General features: G+C 36.1%; 1 long non-coding RNA gene and 1 pseudogene across 5 annotated transcripts in view; one reads left to right on the top strand and one right to left on the bottom strand.

Moving 5' to 3' along the window:
• Positions 1-688: 688 nt before the first annotated feature.
• Positions 689-20,007, bottom strand: part of LOC148728148 (uncharacterized) — a 52,786-nt gene continuing 33,467 nt past the window's right edge. Inside the window, exons 1-4 of one of the 4 annotated variants that reach the window (XR_015988984.1) lie at positions 5,285-5,503; positions 4,385-4,433; positions 3,308-3,513; positions 689-2,275 (exon numbers count right to left, since the gene is read on the bottom strand). This is a non-coding gene — a long non-coding RNA (uncharacterized LOC148728148). The other 3 variants (XR_015988985.1, XR_015988983.1, XR_015988986.1) reach the window with 3 other exon arrangements.
• LOC148728151 (sec1 family domain-containing protein 1-like) lies at positions 5,531-19,437 on the top strand (annotated as a pseudogene). Its single transcript, XR_015988988.1, has 19 exons — positions 5,531-5,573; positions 5,827-5,897; positions 6,571-6,659; positions 7,800-7,890; positions 8,836-8,958; positions 9,375-9,462; positions 9,751-9,840; positions 10,032-10,087; positions 10,543-10,625; positions 10,862-10,961; positions 12,104-12,255; positions 13,379-13,469; positions 14,390-14,466; positions 14,655-14,734; positions 14,883-14,944; positions 15,148-15,184; positions 15,319-15,386; positions 16,391-16,471; positions 16,813-19,437. The product of XR_015988988.1 is annotated as a sec1 family domain-containing protein 1-like (transcript).

Raw genomic sequence — 20,007 nt, 5'->3', positions numbered from 1 at the left:
TATTCCATCTTCATGATTTTTACAGGACTTTAGAATTTAAATGTAACTTTCCAAATTTTTGTAAAAATACTAAACTCTCTATAGAATTTGATTGAAGAAGGAAGTGATTGCAATTTCTGTTCAAATATCTTTATCCTAATAATCTTTCAATCTGATCCAAAAGTATGTCACAGCATAGAATCAGGTGTGTTCTTTGAAGCTGGACATCATAGATTAATTTAGCTTCATTTTCTCCTCAGAATATTAACCCTTTCACTCCCACAAATCTTCGATGGGTAATTTCTCCTTCCAATACAATATTCTGAAAATCAGAAAGGTGACAAGAAGGAAGTGGATCAGCTATGGTACATTTGTTTTTGATTAGTTGTTAGATGCTTCTTGTTCAAGAAAAGCATCATCGTGAAAGTCAGGATACAAACAGCAAAACACGTCAAATCCATTGTTTACAAAAATAGGCCAACATGAATCTAAAAGCTGTGGCAAGGTTAGAGTGGTTAAATTTAAATTGAATTTTACTAATGTGTAAATTTTGATCTCATTTCAGTATTATTCCTCCCTGTATGATTTTTACTCTCCTAGGACTGCTTTGTATGTTTATCGGCTCAAAAGGATAAAACACAAACTCTATTCATGCATTTACTGCTGTACATATCTCTTTACAAAACAGTCAACATATTTAAAGACAAAATTATCAAAGAGAAGAGGCATGGAGATTTTTTTAATTTGTTTTTTAGCATCAATAAGATGTTTCTTCAGAACAGATTGCCTATATTTTCATGGCTATCAATGCATCAATAGGGGTAAAAATGTGTTAAGAGGTATGAAGACATTTCTTTACCAACCTCTTTCACAAGAATGCCTGCATCTTCTAATTACTACATATACAACAAGAATTTTCCATTTACTTCAGTCAAACTTCATTTACCAGAATATTGATTTTCTGAATTATTTACATTATCAACCATTAGCAAATATATTTTGTTTCTTGAATCTGATATTTATAAAATCCACTGAGTGTTGCAAACCAGTTTTCTTTTTTAAACAAAACTGTAGGATCATCCAAAGAAAAAATAAGTTATATTTTTCATTTTCAGTAAGATTTATTATTAAAAGCTACAGCTGTAAGTATTCAAAATATTTTCCACTAAATACAAAAAAATTTTCTCTTGGGGAAACAAGCAGAGTGTTAACATAGGAGGTAAGCAGTTTCTTGGTTAATTTTCTCCTTAGCTGGAAGCTCATGGATTTTGAATCAAATCTGTTTTTTGACTGAGACTGATCATTTGTTAAAAATAGTCCACTCATAAAAAGGAGAAACCTCTATTCTGAGCAGGACTAATGCCATGTGTTAGGTGGTAACAGTGTTACGGTAACTGATTACCGGCAGAAAGATAATAACCTCGCTATTTCCACGAAACACAATTTATTCAACTGTAAACAACGGGAGATAAACTAACACGAGCTAGCGACTACTCTTGGAACAATTCAACTAAGATCAACTATGTATTTATCTACGCTTATCTGACCACAAGCAAAGTACTGTCCTTCTCTTTGGTGAAATCTCCTGAAGACTTCCTTCGACGTATCGCACTCGACGGTAAACAACTCTGGACTTGACAGCAGAATGTCAATATCACATCCGAACGGGAAAATCCCTTCACTTGTCACTTGTCACACAATATCACTTGTATATCACAAACAGGGAATGAAGTCCCAAATCACCACCACAACCTGACTAGCGAGCTGCTTATATAAGCATCCGAAGAGAGTCTAGAAGTTTCCAAAAGTAACTATTTATAACCATTACAATAGTAACTATTTATAACTATTACAGTAGATTCTATTCTTAAACTGATGAGTCACAGTTCTAGAAAATTCTCAAAACAACAGATTGCGTGACATTGACCTTCGCGAACTTTCTGGACAATTCTGATCCTTGTAACAACAGTAAGGTATCAAGCCATCACCATTCATTGTATACCACTCTATATTAACCCTTAAAACCAAAACCCGAAAAGTGACTATGCTGAATCATTCATTAAAATCATGGGAATAAAGGAAACGATTGCCAACCTAGCAAACTTTGATTTTAAAACATGTTCTCATTGTCATTCTCAAAGAAATGCATGGAAAAGAGAATGGAAAATATGGATATCGATGTTAGGTTGCAAAAGGTTAACTCTTCTGTGAATACACATGAACATCTCTCATTCTATCAATAGCCTCAAGCTGTTGTGATATGAACTTCAGTGTATCCAGTCCAGTAAGCAGTTGCCTAAAAGCAAACAAATTAGCAGACATGATTCACTGAAAGATAAATTACACACTGCTCTACACTACAGGTTTATAGAGATAGACTGTTCTTTCTCTGAACAGAAATGTTAGCACTTTATGTATGGTTTTAAATATGCTAACAGAGTTAAATATTGCAGTTGTTTTAAACAAATATGAAAAGGAACAACTTGGTAAAATTTCATGTCAGTATGAATTTTTAACAACACTAATCCCTCTGAGATAGAATAAATATATGAAAATCATATATTTTGAACTGCGGTATTTGATACGTATGATGGACGATCCTCGCAGTAGATAGCGCTATTTGAGCAATAGCGAAATTCAGACCTGAAAAAAATCAGGCCTGTACGGGACTCGAACCACTGACCTCTGCGATACTAGTGCAGCGCTCTAACCAATTGAGCTAACAAGCCAACTGAGAGCAGGCCGTTAAGTTGATTCGTAATGAATCCGTGAAAGTGATAAGTGCTTTCACGGGTTCATTACGAATCAACTTAACGGCCTGCTCTCAGTTGGCTTGTTAGCTCAATTGGTTAGAGCGCTGCACTAGTATCGCAGAGGTCAGTGGTTCGAGTCCCGTACAGGCCTGATTTTTTTCAGGTCTGAATTTCGCTATTGCTCAAATAGCGCTATCTACTGCGAGGATCGTCCATCATACGTACTAATCCCTCTTTAAACATGAGGACATTTTTATCTACTATTTCAAATGTACAGCTTGATGAATACAGAATGTGTTTAAATTGAAGTATTTTAACTCCTGCCACCAACATTACAAACCTGAATACAACTAGATGAATAAGAAAGACATAATTTGATAAAGAAAATGATGATTATTAAATCACAAATATAATTAATTAATACTGAGAAAGGTGTTGTGGAATAGATTTATGACAAAAGGATTCATTACCAAGACCTGTTCAAAAACAAAGGGCCCTGACATCAAGATTGAAAACAAGTAATATTTTGCCACAATTATACAAGCTTGATTATACAAAATAAACAGACATCTTACATCAAGATTGAAAGCAAGTAATGTCTTGTCACCAGCAGACAAGCTTCATTGTACAAGATAAGCCCACACCTTACTGCTTGCTTGGCATCTTTTGCTGCTATGTTCATTTGATCAGCTGCAGCTTCCTATTTATCTTTGACAGCTGTCATTCTCTAATGATTGGCATCTAGCAGCTGGTTCTATGTTGCTATGGGAACAGACTCTGTCTGACAAAGGATAACAGAAAAGTTATTGTAAACTTTATGTTAAGGTAAATCAAACATAGTCTAACCCTTAGAGATTTTGACCCATATCTGACTAATGACCATGCAGACGTTGGCTCTTTTCAGTGCATTCTTACATTTTTAAAGACTATATTCAAGGTAACATGGTGTTTTGGGTAATTGGCAATGATATTGGGTAACAGAAAGTTGCAAATGTTAAAAAATGACAGAGAAAACTTTTCATGATTCCAAATCAATAATTGAAATGGCTTATTCCTTTATTTTAAGTACAATTTGGAATAACCAAGCACAAGTGGGGTGTTCCAAAGACCAAAAAAAAATTTCATGAGCCTAAAAGACATGTAATTACTAGTGCTCTTGTGATAGCTTATATTTATAACTGCATTTCCTCAAATAACTGCTTAGTATTTATTTAAAAGTTTTAGCTGAAAGGTGATGCATTTAATGGAGAAGGGCGCTCAATTGAATGGGGAGCTTATTATTCTGCTGTACTGATTCAGCTGTAGTTGAAACTTAAATAGCTATAAATAAGTGGTAATAGAAACAGGTTTTCATTGCATCCCTAAAAAAGTGAAAAGAGGAGGAGGGCTTATTTTAGGGGGGGTGGTTGTTTGACATTATGGTCTAGGGGGTGGGCATTTATTCAGAGGAGGACACTTCGTAGTACATGGGCACTCATTCAAGGAAATGCTCAGTGAAAAAATACCATGAAAAAATATCATGAAAAAATATCATGAAAAAAATTAATACCAGGGAAAAATATGTGATAGCAGTTAAAAATTATGTATAAACAATGTGAATTGCCATCACTAGCTAGTGTAAAGCACCAAAGTTAAGAAATCTTTAACCATACCTTTAATACATTCACTTCTTCTTTCCATTTTGCAACTGTAGCTTCAGCTCTGAGAGTTTTTTGTCATAAAATAAAAATAAATAACGAGATTCAGTGAATTTTGAACTCAAACATGTTCATTAGGACTCCCTTGTTTAATATTGTTAAATGACAAGTGTAATATTCCTTGCCAATAATTAACACAAACTTTTTATGCTGTCTTTTTAACATTTATTAATTTGCAATTGTATTTTTTTTATCCTGAAGGTTGATATTAGGCTTTATCCACTTTATATAATTATCAATATGACTTTTAGCTATCTTCAGAATAGTAGGTGACTAAGTTAACAGATTTGCATCAAATGCTTTGGAAGCCTAGATGCTGTAATAGACTTGTTTCAAATCAATATCACTGCTATCAAAATATTCATAGCCTACACTCCTTTAAAAAACTATTCATTCTGACACAATTTGAGTCACCAAAGCACCCAAACCACCCCTGGATCCACTCCAGACCATTTGCACACTATTTTCTAACCATACTACAGAAAGATAAGTGTCCTGCTTGGGGACAGAAATGCTCCGGATGTGGTAGCCGGAACCACTTCAGGAGTGTCTGCAAGAAGTCTTTACATTTAGTCATTATGAAATAAATGCATAATTAATGTATGGGGTTATATGGAAGTCTTTCCGAAAATTTAGGGGGTTCGACCGATGCACCCCTGGATCTGCTCCAGAGCATTTGCAGAATATTTCCTAAAGCGGCAGTTTCATCTGCCTCTCTTTTCTCAATCTTTGCAAGCTTTTTTCGCAATCTTTATTGATTCTGGTAAAGATAATAAACAGTACAAATGCGAATTTCACTCTCGGTTAAGTATAGATACATCATTGCACATCTTTATTTTAAGATAAAGATCTTACCAGATTTGAGTAAGTAACGGTAACTTTGCCACCATCTGTCCGTCATCTTGATTTTGTGAACCAGTTCCAACGTTGGATGGCTTCCCTTTTTGGCTCATTTTCTAAGATCTTGGGTTTGCAAAAGGCACACAAAGCTGAACCATATAGCTTTAACAAACACACTTTATGCGTGTGGCTACAACCTTCCTCGACAATACTGGGGAGAGTAGACGCGGAGGCATTCACGCTGCGCATGCGTTAAATTAAAGAAAATCCAAAATGGCGGCCGGCTTACATGCGAGACAGATAGGTAATACCGAGTCTCATTTGGTTCTTTTTGTCGTTGACAGATCATTAAGCTGAACATATTTGTAACTAGCTGCCATATCTATAATCTCACTTTTGACGTTTAAATTGAAAAATGTCAGTTTTTCCGTTGAGAAGAAATCTTCTATAAACGACCCTCTTTCTGTCCTGGTAACAGGAAGACATTCCTTCCTCTTTACTGTCAAGTTTTTCTTTATGAAAAAGCAATGCCCACATATTTGTGCGTTTAATTTCAGAATCCTTGAAGCGGATTCTTAACTTAAATCAGCCGATAACGAATACAACTGCTGTCGAACCCTTCTGGAAGGTATCAATTTAACGCAATAAATGACCCTACCACCGTTGGGGCTCCAATAAGCTTGCGAGGAAGTTATCGTTTCCCTTGGCTTCCCGTCGGGGGCTTAGAGAGGGAGGCATATGAGAAAGGGGCTCTCTAGAGTGGGAGGGGATGCTCAGAATCATTTTCAGCCAATTTTGTACTGAAGTATTATCTAGCCCAAAGAATGACAGTAACTTAAAATTAGAAAGTTTCCTTTCTTCTCAGGTGGGAATGAGCGGGGGGAGGAGTAAGGAGAGAGGAGGAAAAAGGAGAGAGATAAAGGGGCTTCTTGGAGACGGAGGCCCCATAGAGGGGAGGGGCAATATTCAAACTGGATAGGTATAGAAACTCTCTTTCTGATAATTTTGTTGTGAAGCAATTCCTAGCCCTTAAAAAAATGATAAGAAAGGAACAAAGTCTTGTTGTCTTAGAGAGGAGAGGTAAGGACGGGAAGGGAAGAATGGAGAGAAAAGAGGGAGCCTGGGAGAGAGGGGGTCCATTGGAAACCGTCCCATGTAAGGTAAGAAAAGCAAACATGTTTCTTTGGCAAAGGTAATCACTTAGTTATTTTGTATCTCACTCGGAGATGCAGGAAGACATGAATAATTACTATTATTATTATTATTATTATACATTTTTTTTATTTATTTTTTTTATGCAGGTCCTTGTATATAACGGATATGGTCAGGACATCATATCTCCTCTTTTAAATGTAAAAGAGATACGTGAAATGGGCATAACATTGCATCTGTGAGTTGAAATCCAATCAGTTTAGTTATTTACCTTGTAGACTAAGATGCTGTTCAGGGACAATTTGCAAGATAAAATTTTTGCTTTATATATACTTCATTAATTATTATACACAATAGTTGAAGCCATTGCTGTTCGAGGCTACTTTTGAGGGCAAGAGCTGATGACCCTGGCCTTTTGTTGTAAGGGGAGGTTACCAAATTCCTTCAGTTTTTTTTTTTTTTTTGTTTTTTTTTTTTTCAAGATGTGGTTGAGAATTGAGTGGAGACTGAATGTAAAACTTAAAACCCATTGCCTCTACTTTTCAAAAAGAATTTTCTGCTTAATAAAATATTAAGTCTTTCTCTTAACTTTTTGAAGTGAAGTGAATACTTTATTAATGTGTCAAGAGATTTAGCTACCAAGCTAATTGGGGACACTCCTATCTACAACATTTTTAAATGATATTCATGTAAATATATACAATAAAATATAATATCGAAGGAGATAAACAGACAATCATACACAGCAAAATGTATCAATCACATGCATATAAAATTTAGTTAATAAGAAGGTATTATGTAATACAGGCATTGCATTTGCATGACCCATCTAAAAGGTTTGTAATATTAATTCTCCTGATGGCTTTCTTGAAGGCTTGAAGACTTTTTTTTCTTTGAATATCTTGACTTACTTTCCCCCCCATAATTGTGGTTGAGAATTGAGTGGAGACTGAATGTAAAACTTAAAACCCATTGCCTCTACTTTTCAAAAACAATTGTCTGCTTAATAAAATATTAAGTCTTTCTCTTAACTTTTTGAAGTGAAGTGAATACTTTATTAATGTGTCAAGAGATTTAGCTACCAAGCCAAGGAGTTTTGGACCTTACACATTAGTATCAAAATGTCTTGAAGATGCCTAAGCTGTAAATTGGCCACCGTAATGAGTTAAAAAGCTGACATTTCGAGCATTAGCCCTTCGTCAGATTGAATGATAAGTTTGAGTAATCTCATTTCCTCGTTGCTGGATAATGAGCAGATATTGTAGGGAGGGGTTCTATGGTAATCACTTCTGGGAGTTAAAGGGTTAAGTTCTGACCAACTTTATGTAACACTACCCTGCTCATTTTGATGTTGCAAGTTCTTTATTTCTATTTATAGTCTTCTACATTCTGACAGAGATGCTATCCCAGAAGTTCCTGCTATTTATTTTGTTTTCCCTAGTGAGGAAAATGTGAAGAGAATATGCCAGGTTTGAAACATTTTTAGTATTTGAATAAAGGATGTCTTTCTACAGTTTTTCATTTTTCTTTCATGACTAAAGGTGAATAAAGAATAAAGCTGTAGGTGATTTTTAAGGCAATTGTAGATTCTCCTTGACTTTCGTAAGTAAATATAAGGAAATTGAGAAGGTAATTAAAGTAAATTCTACGTATGATGCACGATCCTCATGGTAGAGAGCGCTATTTATGCAATAGCGAAAATCAGACCTGAAAAAAATCAGGCCTGTAGAGCTAACAAGCCAACTGGGAGCAGGCCGTTAAGTTGATTCGGAATAAACCCGTGATGATAAATCAGATACAATGAATATATGAAGTTCATATAGTTTGAACTGCGGTATTAGATACGTATGATGCATGATCCTCGCAGTAGAGAGCGCTATTACTACTGCGCTCTCTACTGCGAGGATTGTGCATCATACGTATGTAATACCGCACTTCAAAATATATGAACTTCATATATTCATTGTAACCAAAAGTAAATTCTGTTCACAAACCAAGTGGCCCATCAGGCCGGCCCTAAACTCTTGTTTCCATAGCAGGAAGTGACTAGGAGATTTCTACTCCCACCCTGGATGGGATGCTAGTCCATCACATGGTTATCCCCCAGCATTGAATTCGCCAGTACCCATTTAAACACCTGAGTGAAGAGAGGCACTGTGAGGGTAAAGTGTCTCGCCAAAGAACACAATGCAATGTCCCTGGCCAGGGCTTGAACCAAGATCACTTGATGTGGAGTTGAGCGTACTAACCATGAAGCCACTGTGCCTCGTGCTAAGAAGGAGTTTCTTAAAGCTTTTTTCCACACAATTCTCCAATATAATCTATGTGAAAGTGGTTATTTATTCTTACTCCTGATTACTGTGGTGTTAGTATCCATCAAAGGTCATTCTGTTAATTTTGTTAATTTTTTTTAGGATTGCAGAAACCAACTTTATAAGTCATATTACTTGAATTTCATTTCTGCGATATCAAGACATCGTTTAGAAGATCTTGCCACAGCAGCTCTACAGTCAAATAGTGTCACTCAAATCACTAAGGTACATGGAGCTGCAATTTGCAATTTGTTGAAATTGTTTCCTAGGTTCTAGAAATGCTCAGTTTTGTCACTTTTTTAGTCAGACATACACAAGCTTAAAAGTTGGCAGAGGTTTGGCAAACCTGCCCTAAATTACATGTTTCAGGGCTCTTGAGCAGTGTCCATCAGGGAGAAACAGAAAGAGTGATTAAAAATGACTAGGATAGTGTAATCTGAAGCCAAAGTTTTAGGTCATAGAAAATAGGAGACCTGCAAACGGTTTTCAAAAGTTAATGATTTTTGTGAGTTTGAAAGGGAACAAACCTCAATTAGATTAGTATTTGTCTATTACTTCTTAATGGAGAGAATAAGTACAGATATCAGATTACTGATAAATTCTGAAATCTTGTTTATATTTTGGTTTTTTTTCTTTGATAGATGTTTGATCAGTACTTAAATTTTATTTCTTTGGAAGATGAAATGTTTACAGTGAGAAATCAAGACAGAGATTCAATATCATACTATGGTAAGAACATTCTAGTTGAAAGTCTGCCAGAAGTGGTGTCTAAGAATTTACAACCTGTTTATAGAAAGGTGGTGGAAAGGTACACATAATTATCAGGATTTTTGTTTTCCCTTTGATATCTAAGAGTGACCAGCACCTGATTTCTCCTACATTAAGGTCAAAAAAACAATTGAAATGATCATCAACTGGAGAATCTTTTGATTGTTTCACAAATTCTCTTTCTCAGCACCTTCGAAATTTTTGGAGAAGAGTATGGAGAACATTTATACTGATATCTTTATTTTCCAGCACTTGACAGACTAGATGCGAAAGATTCAGACATTGAAATGCTAAGAGATGTTTTAGTGGACAGTCTCTTTAGTGTATTGGTGTCTTTAGGTAAGTTCACGTTCATAAAGACAAGAAAGTGTTCATACTTCAAACCTTCCATGATCTCTATTGAGTTTCAAATTGAAATGTTATGGAATATGCTTATTACACTTTTCTGTGGGAAAGGCGTAAATTAAAGTTTCTGCAGTTGTCTTTATCCAGGAAAGGACAATGTACATTTAGTTTCTTTATTTCTTCAGGGACTGTCCCAATAATTAGATGTGCAAAGGGCAATGCTGCTGAAATGGTAGCAGAGGTAATCAGTAGCTTGATATCATTTTTCTTTTCATTTGCCTTCTCAAACAAAACAAATAGTTTTGGAAATCCTTGAATTTTCACTCCCCTCCGAAAAAGGTACTCCTCCAACTGGCCATAATTTCAAACAAGCATCCCCACTCCAACCCTCCTTGAATTAGGGCCTTTTCTTGTTCCCCTGTTTTCAAGGAGGTGCACTGGGATTTTGAGTAGTGGTCTTGTTTAATCATTCTCATTTGGCCTTGCAAATTAATACTGTTCTCATCCAGTTTTTCATTCAGTTTGGAAAGTTCACGGCAGGTGCCAATTGTACTGCCTTTAAATCTGAAGGGCCTGATGATTTAACCAAAATTTAGCTTTTGTTTGACAAAACTGCATCCTTTGTTGTTTTAAAAGTAAAATAAAGGCTTTAGTCACTTGTGGGACTTATTTTACAATGTTATGACTCTTTTATAGGGACTGGATAAAAAGTTGAGAGAAAACCTGAGAGATTCTAGAAACAGTCTGTTTACAACAGATATTCCATCTGGCCAGTTCAGGTTTGTGGAGATGTACACAGCATCAATGGTATTTTTTTAAAAGTTGGGACACCTGTGGCCATAGGCCTTGCAACACATCACGTGAACTCAGTCTGGTTTGAATTTTACAAGGATCACTATGGGATTGATTAAATGAGTTGCATTGACTTGATTTTGTAAGCTGCACTCACAAAGCAGTTTTTTTTTTATGAGGACAATCTGTGGTGGTCAAGACCAACATATCTTTGCAACATCAGTTTTCAGCGACCAGTGCTAGTAATTTTGGATCGTAACATGGATCTTTGTACCCCTTTACATCACACCTGGACATACCAAGCTCTTGTGCATGATGTCCTCGTAAGTGAGAGAGAAAGCTTTATTTGTAGAGGATAGTACTAAATAGCTAGAAGCCCTCAGAACACCCACTCATCCCACCCTAGGAGAGGACATCCATCACACAGCAATGTCGTGCATGGGAAATTAACTTTTCCTGCCCCTAACCTTGCAGGAGATGGGTCCTATGGTTTATTTGTCCTTATCTGAGAAGACAAGAATATCTATTCATTTTTTGATATTATAGAAAGGTTGCAAATTCTCCTCAGTTATTTTAAAACCATGAGTGTTGGTGCAGTCGGGGCTTGAACCCTCGACCTTCCACTCAACAGTCCAGCGCTCTACCAATTGAGCTAACCATGAGGTGGTTACAGTATTATTCAGCTCTGAACTCTCCTTTACACTCAAGATTGACTAGAAGCTAATTTCTCCTTACAATATCACTCCTGAATCACACATTACTTTAACAGTAACAGTAATAATGGAAGTGATTACCAACTAAAGAAACTCTTTATTATTAAACAAATTCAATTCTCCTTGTCAGCACCTTAGGAAATGTGTAGAGAACAGTAGCTCAATGGATAGAGGGCTGGACTGTTGTGTGGGAGGTAGAGGGTTCAAGCCCCAGCAGGAAGTGATCACCAACTAAAGAAGCTCTTTATTATTAAACAAATTCTCCTCGTCAGCACCTTAGGAAATGTGTAGAGAACAGTAGCTGAATGGATAGAGGGCTGGACTGTTGTGCGGGAGGTAGAGGGTTCGAACCCCAGCAGGACCAACACTCAGGGTCTTAAAATAATTGAGAAGAATTTGCTACCTTTCTATAACATCAAGAAATGGTTAGATAATCTAGTCTTCTCAGATAGGGATGAATAAATGGAGGTCCTGTCTCCTGCAGGGTTGGGTTAGGAGACATTCATTTCCCAGACAGGAGATTACTGCATGATGGATGTCCTCCCCTGGGGTGGGATGGGTGGGATATTGGGTGCACTTAATTTGGACCCTTGCTCTGTTTTGTGACCCTCACCACACTCTGGTGAAAGTGATTGAATAAATAAATAAATACTGATGTTTGGGTGCAAAGTTTTAATGCCGTCATTTGTAATAATAAATAATTGGTGAGCTATGATGTCATCGGTAGCTTGTTTATTTTATAATTTCTCCAGGATTTATATCTGAACAGAGTTGTTGTCAAAGAGTCAGCAACGTCAAACACTGCAGAACCTGTAGATCCTCACCACAGACATCCCAAACAAATGAAAGTTAAATCATATGACCTCAGTGCCAGAGATAAGTTCTGGGGTTTGCATAAAGGAAGGTGAGTCAGACATGTGCCATCTATGTATCATTTTTGAACCTTCTAAATTCCAGACATGATTAGAACATTGCTAGCAGAACCGCGCAATGAAATTCAATATTTGTAAGTGTGCTCAAAATCCCGATAGTGCACGCTGACAGCATCAGCAAATCGCTTTGCCAGAAATTTTTTTTTCGCGCGAGCGGCTGATTGTTAGCACGGGAAAAATAATATATTTCGCGACAATAATGGATACAAACAGAAACTCGGCCTACTAGTCCGAAAACGAAGACAATGTTTCGACCTTTTCCCTTGGGCTAGAGTTCTTAAATGAGGAAGAAAAAGAGAACAACAAAGGAAAAGGAGACTCGGCATCAGCTCCGTCACAATTCACTTCAACTGATATTGTTGTCCATTTTTCCCATCGAATTTGATGCAGAATTCTACCGGCTATGTTCTAAAACAATTGGTTCATGCTTTCAGCTGTGCACTATCGAGTTATGGAGTATGTGGGAAGTTTGGAGAGCACTCAAGAAGCTAGAGTTGCCCTCGGCTATCGCCTTGGGCAACTCTTACGCTTTTTTCATGCTCTCCAAACTTCCCGCGTGCTCCATAACTCGATAGTGCACGCTAAAGCATGAACCAATTGTTAATTAATATCTAACTTCTCCCTTTATTATCCATAATTATACTCATACACTATTCAGGAAAAAGGTAATGAGAATACTTAAAGTTATCAGGTTGAAGTTGTTATCTTAATCTAACACCAAAATCTTGTAACAAATTTCCAAGGAAATGTCCAGCAGCTAAAGGGAGAATTACCAATCAGATAATGGGGGTTAGAGGGTTTTAAAACATCTTTCTTATTTCCCCTTTACTACTTTCAGGTGCTTTTGTTGAATCAGGTGAATATTTTAGTTGTGAAATGAGCACCAAAGAATTTCAAGCACTATCATCCATAACTGAAATTAAAGCAGCTAATCACTAAGTTTTTTTTTTCAGCAAGCAGGCCATGTTTTAAATCATGTAGTAATTTTTTTCTTTTCAAATTGTGAGCCCTTGTTCAAGTAAATTTCAAAGATTCAATGCCATAACCTGCAATTTATGCTGATATATGTTCTTCTATTTGGGTGTGTTTTTGTAGTCCTCTCCCAACAATGGCAGCGTCAATTTAGAAAGAACTTGATGAATACAGAGCTTCTGAAGAGGAAGTAAAGAGACTAAAAAATGTCATGGTAGGACATAGAGTTTGCATATCAAAAGATGATTTGTGCTTCTATGAGACTGTACTTGAAATATAATGTCAGGTGAAGTCAGCAACAGAGCCAAATGGCTCATCTGTCAGGAGCTCATTGTGGGAAGGTAACCCACCACAAGTTATCCAACCCCCCCTTCTGCCCCCCTCCCGCCCGCCGCAACATTTTGTCAGGCTTCCTTGAAAATTCGCTGATGCCCATTTAGTACAAACTCTATGGTAGTCCATAGAGTTTGTATATCAAGAGATAATTTGTGCTTCTATGAGACTGTGCTTGAGAGGTAATGTTAGGTGGAGTCAGCAAAAGAGCCAAATGGCTCATCTGTCAGGAGCTCATCATGGTTTTCATAGCATGAAGTGACCAAGGAGTATCGCTACTTCCCCCCTGTTTGGGAAGATAACCCATCACAGGTTACCCAATCCCCTCTTTCCCCCTCCCCCTTTCCACCGCAACATTTTGTCAGGCTTCCCTGAAAATTCACTGATGCCTATTTATACCCCAGGGCACTGTGGGTGTAAATGCAAGGACCAAACCAGCTCTTAAAACTTCAAGTGGGAATTTAGTGCACTAACCTATAACTGGTCAAGACACCTGAAAGTCATCTCGCCCTAAGTCATGTCACTCAAAACCAGAGTTATGTCACTCGAAACTTTCAGTCATGTCACCCAAAATCCTGAGTCTTAATTGTTACACAAAAGAAGCAATCACTTGAAAGATTAGACTTCCCTTGCTAACTTGAAGCTACTACTAACTGTTAGGCCACTGTGTCTCACACATGTAAGCAAGGAAGAAATTCATTGGCGTCCTTCTCAGTGTTGAATAACTGATCGCTAATAGGACTGTGACAATCAGTTGTTTTTGAATTGTAATATATTGTTTCATTTCTCTTGCTTTCTTAGGGAATTGATGAGGGAAATGAGGAGGCAATCGGTGAATTTATGGCTGATAGTACAGCTAAACTTACCTCTGCTATTAGGTAAAGTCATTTCTCTCTAATGTCAACAAGAAGCAAGTTGTATCTATAAGTATTTCTTTTTGCGAGTGTAAATCTTCACTCTTCGATGTTAAAAGGAACTCACATGAGAAGGTTTACCCCACTGTATCATTTCTTCAAAGAATTAAGATGACACTACTGCATAATTATGTTCTTGTCACATTTTACAGTTCACTTCCAGAATTGCTTGAGAAGTAGAGAATTATAGACATGCACACAACTATTGCCACAGCGCTTTTGGAACACATCAAGGAGAGAGCCAGTTCCAAAGGGGCAAATAACAACGTGATCATTTGCATCACTTGATTTCACTTTCTCACTTATTAGGTTGTTTGAAAATATTGAATTTTTCCTCATCAAGTTATAATTGTGGTTTTTCTTTTTTTTTTTTTTTTTTCAATCCGGAATGGTTGAGATATACTTTGAGATGGAAAAGAAAATAATGAGTAAAGCTACATTGGTAAGTCAGAAAAATGTCTCAAAAGTTTTGCATGAAAAATATAGGGAAAATAAGTGAAACAGGCTGGATAACCCCAGTATGGTAGAAAGGGTTACAATATGTTTAGAACCTGCTTGAGTGTCTAAGATGAGCTCATTGCCAAACAAGATTGTCTTTCTGATTGCATCTACTACCCTTTGAAAAATTAGTATCTATTATTTCAGGACAAATTAATCCTGGAAATCATTCAGGATCCTGAGGGTTAGTTATAGAATTTTTACATGTGGAATTGTATGGTAGGGAGGTGATAATGAAAGTTTGTAGGATACAGTGAAATTCTACTTTTTCCATAACTCGAGTCCTCGTATCATTCATTTTTTCCACTCTATTTTCAGCTGAAACTTCTCAGGATAAACTTTGGTTATTTATAATCTACTATGTTTCTGGACCAACCATGTCACCGGTGAGTAACCATCACGTGTTCTTCGACAGATAATCGAGGATAAGATCAGTGTTACTTCATTGTCACAGTGTGCTAGTCATTGACTAAGAAAATTCACAAACACCTTTCAACCAATCAGATGCTTAGGTGAAACATCACGATTTGTTACTCACCTTTTTTTGTGCTATCGGCAGTTGTCTTTATCTTACTTTGAGCTCTTAAAGATTTTTTCGACTTTCTGCTGACTCGAAGCTTTATTCCGCTCTAAACTCACCCTGAACATTTGGTTTAACGTCACTTTGTTGTTTGTCATTCTCAGTTTTCTAATATCCAAATTGGTTTAAAATTGGGTTTTACTTTTTCTATTTTGGGTTTACTTTAAAATCCAAACTTGGTAAAAATGTAACATTTTCAATTTCAATTTAGAAGGTGGACTTTTTTATTAACTAAACTGGAAAACGAGAGAAAACTATGATTGGCAATGGGATTATCCAAATAATTATAATTATATTTAATTTGGATTTTTGCAAATCCAGATATGGATTCAGCTCATCAAATATTTGTATTTTATCGATAACCATAACTTTGTCAACTCAGTAATTCTGGTTTGCATTACCAGACAACAAACTTGGAATTGCACTATCACAATATCAATCAAAACTGGCAAAAATAAGAGAAAGCCATCACTAGAAAATTGACTAGGTACAAGTTTTTTTTCAATAAATCTGAGTCATGGATAATGACATATCCAGTGTGATGAATGATCAAAATCAAATGTAGCTGTAGGGCTTTGTATGATAACCAACTTCAGTAACTGTAAAAAGCACATTCACCACCAAATGTCCTAGTAGCCACACCCTACATGTAGTAGCTTTCAAAAGATCAGTCATCACAGCCATGATGCTTTAAAAAACAGCACACATTTTGTCCTTCCCATCTTAAACAGTTTCAGTTTACATTTAGTCGGATTAAGTTCCTTGATTAGCTGAACATAGTACTGAGAACTGACCACCTTGTCTATCCAGACCAAGGTGATGAAGTCAATTGATGCAGTTGCCATTGGCTTGTCGGGAAAGATCAATCATGGATGCATCAAGGATGTACCGGTAAGTGTTCTTTTATGGACAAGTGTTCCGGGATAACACAATTTACCACATTTTTTTTTGGTTTAGACCTCGAAGGCATCCTCTTTTTGGTGAAGAGATATGAAGAAATTCCTTCGACCAACATCTCTCACAGTTTACAAATTATCTTCCATTTACCTCATCACAACTTTACTTGCCAGAATTTTGATTTCCCTATTTACATATTAATCAACTCTAAAAAATATAGTTTGTTCCTGTAATTTGATATTTGTAAAATCAAAGAGTGTTACGAACCATTTTTTTTCTTAACAATACTTGGAGTTTTCAAGGAAAAGAATGACAAGTTCTTTTTCTTTTCATAGAGATTTCCCCTTGATGCCAAGTATCCAAAATATTTTTCATTGACTAGTATCAATTTTCTTGAGAGAAAAAGAGCAGAGTGTTAACATGAAAGGTGTTTCTTTTCCACAGCAAGCTCCACGTTCAGAATTATTGAATCAAAGCTGTTTTCACTGAGACCAATCATAAGTTGACTCTCAAACTCTCATTAGTGAGCAAGACTGAATTTCTTCATGCAATTTCAATACAATATCAACCCAAAGAGCCATGAGAATGAAGAAAAATGTCATTTAAGGGAATGTTATTTGATCCAATGCCAAATTCTCTGAGCTAACATCATAAGAATTTTATGGAAGACAGTCAGGAGAATTACCCCTTTAACTCCCAAGCTACTACACATTTCCTTGTAAATTGGTAACGAGAATTTGGTGTTAGATCAAGATAACAACTTCTACCTGATAAGTTTGAGTATTGTCATTACCTGTTTGCTGGATAATGTATGGATTTTATAGGGAGAAGTTACAGGTTCATCACTTCTGTGAGTTAAAGGGTTACTGATGAGATCAAGAGAGCGAAAGGGTAAAAACAGTCATCTCATGAAAAGAAACACCTCTGTCCTGAGCAGGGCTTCTACCAATATTCACTGAATTTCTGTACAAAACCTCATTCAAACCCATCCATGAAAATTCTCAGTTTTTTTCAAAAAGGGAAGTGGTGCCAGAAATTATTTTGGTTTTGTAGAGGGCAAAATTTTATTTTCCAAGCTTGTGTATTATACACAATTTTTTTCCAAGAATCAACAACCTAACAATTGTATGAGGACAGAAGGCAAAAATTCAGTGAATGTTTTGATAGAGTTTCATTGAAAAATCTGTAGTACTTGCAATCATAAATTTGAAAACAAGGAAAATCAGCACTGAGTCTATTTTGGTACATGTAAGTAACTTTGCAATTTCAATACAGAAATAAATAATAATGGGAATTTATCCCCAAAATAACTTGTTTGAAAGTACAATTAAAAAAATGACACCAAATTACATTTACAACTGAGTTGAAAAGTTTCCTTGTGCAATAAGATCACTGCTTTCCAGAATTTCCTTTGGAGAAATGACTGGAGGTAGCAGATTTTTTACCTCTGCTATCTTTCTCCTGACTAACATTGGCCTGTTTGTACTTGAATTCTAAAGAATCATGCATTTCTACCATTTTATGACTGATTAAAGTGTGGTAATTGTAACAGGAACCTTTTAAGCAATAACATTAGCCACAATTGTGGCTAAATCCCCTCTACTAACTATGCTGCCACTGAGAAGTTTACTCATGAGGATTCAAACTTCAAAAACTGTTGCTCCAGTTGCTGGACAGCTTGTTGGATTTCATTTTCATGATATGTTGTTCTTTCCTAAATAGAAAAGAGAACAATGTCAGTGTCAAGTGACAATCATGACTGATGAATAAAAAGCTATTAACACACACAGTCACACCTGTATCAAGCAGTTACCCATGGGGAAAGGCAGGGTGACGGCTTTTTACAGGTTTCACAGAATATGAGTCCAATGCAATTAATAACAGTTTTTGCCATAATTGTTCTCTTAATTTAAAGGTTATTCAAAAGCTTGCTCAAAAATGCAATGACTCTTTGTGAATAAACAGCATCAAAATATGGTGGGGTAGCGTAAAAAATAAAAATAAAAAAAAAAACAAGAAAGCAGAATTACTGTAGACTGTTATTCATCAGTTGGACCTCTGGGTCAAAACCATGACAATTCACTTGTTTTATGTCCATGCATAATATTTATCCTGACAGTTCTTGAAAGAGAGAGAGTGTTCAATGTGTTGAGAACACTGATTTGAACTCAAAGTACTAAAATTTGTATGAGGAGATAAACATGGATAAATTTTACCTGAGAAATTTTTAGTATTATTTGAGAGGTTCCACTTTAATCGACTATTCTATCCAGGCAGACAACGATAAAAACAGGCCATTGGCATTTAGTCAAGGATGCATGACCACTTTAATTACAGAGGTGAAAATTACAGTAACCGTAAATAAAGAGAAAGAAACATAGAGGTGAAAATTACAGTTACTGTAATTAAAGAGAGACAAACTTGGGATTTTTACAACTGACTGCTTTACTACAGGGTGATTACTTGACATGGTGCCGCTTAGTACAGGTTCAACTATATGCTGATAACCCATTTCAAAACAAAATACCTAGTTGTGCTTACAATGTTTTGTTGTGCTGCACTCATAACTCAACTAAAGAGTAACATTTCAGGAAATAATGGAGATAAATGAGTCTTCATTAGATAGCTTTAAAGTTGACAAACAATTTTTACTCTAGTCACTGGCTAGTTAGGTAGGCCAAGTCTAGGTTTCAGTTTATTATCTATTTAGCTATCGACAATATTGAAAATGTGTAAGCCTGCATTGCTTGATGGTCAGCAGTATTCCTCTACAAGCATGAAAGCATCCAAGCAACATGGATGCCATATTGGAATCTTTCAAGATGACAATTAAATGTGTTAACAGAATCAACAAGCCATGGACTTGTGTCAGTGACAGTAAGGATTTTAGTTTCTTATTTCTTGTATTGTTTTTCTTAATGATGTTTCATCCTAATAAAAAGTGACAGTGATTAGAGGAATGCAGATCTTGTTATGCTAAATTTTGTACTCATCACTATGTTGATTACAAGCCTCGTGTTATTTTGCGTGGTCAAGAACCAAGCAGAGTCCCAGCCAAACAACTTGCACATCTTTTACACTAAAGCAGAAAAACACGGAGAAAGGTTCCTGAGTAAATTGTCATGAAAAAAATGTCCCTATGTCATCTGCATTGCATTGCTTTGTCATTAAGTGGGATTTTGCTCACAAAGAAGTAAAGTATTGGAAAAGTTATCATTGAAAGTTTAAGAGAAACCTAGCCTCTGGTATTGCTTTACCTAGACCAAGAAATCTACAGTCTAGAAATTTACTTTTTATATTTCATCAGAGGGCCATGAATGCCAAGCTTATTTATTATCCTCCACTGTTGAAAAATCCAAGTTCACAAAAAATGTTGCCTGCAGCTTATCCCACGTTTACAACACTCAATCACACAATCATTCACAGTAATTTTATCACAAGGAGAGATGTAGAAATAAATCCCCTGTACTCTACAAAGCATAGTTGAATAATAATGAAATATTATTGTTTTCTTCCATCCCTTATCCTAT

This window comes from Stylophora pistillata, chromosome 6 (genome assembly GCF_964205215.1).
Source record: "Stylophora pistillata chromosome 6, jaStyPist1.2, whole genome shotgun sequence".
NCBI lineage: Eukaryota > Metazoa > Cnidaria > Anthozoa > Scleractinia > Pocilloporidae > Stylophora > Stylophora pistillata.
The sequence above is the reverse complement of the archived record's forward strand: the minus strand, read 5'-3'. Positions and strand labels throughout refer to the sequence as shown.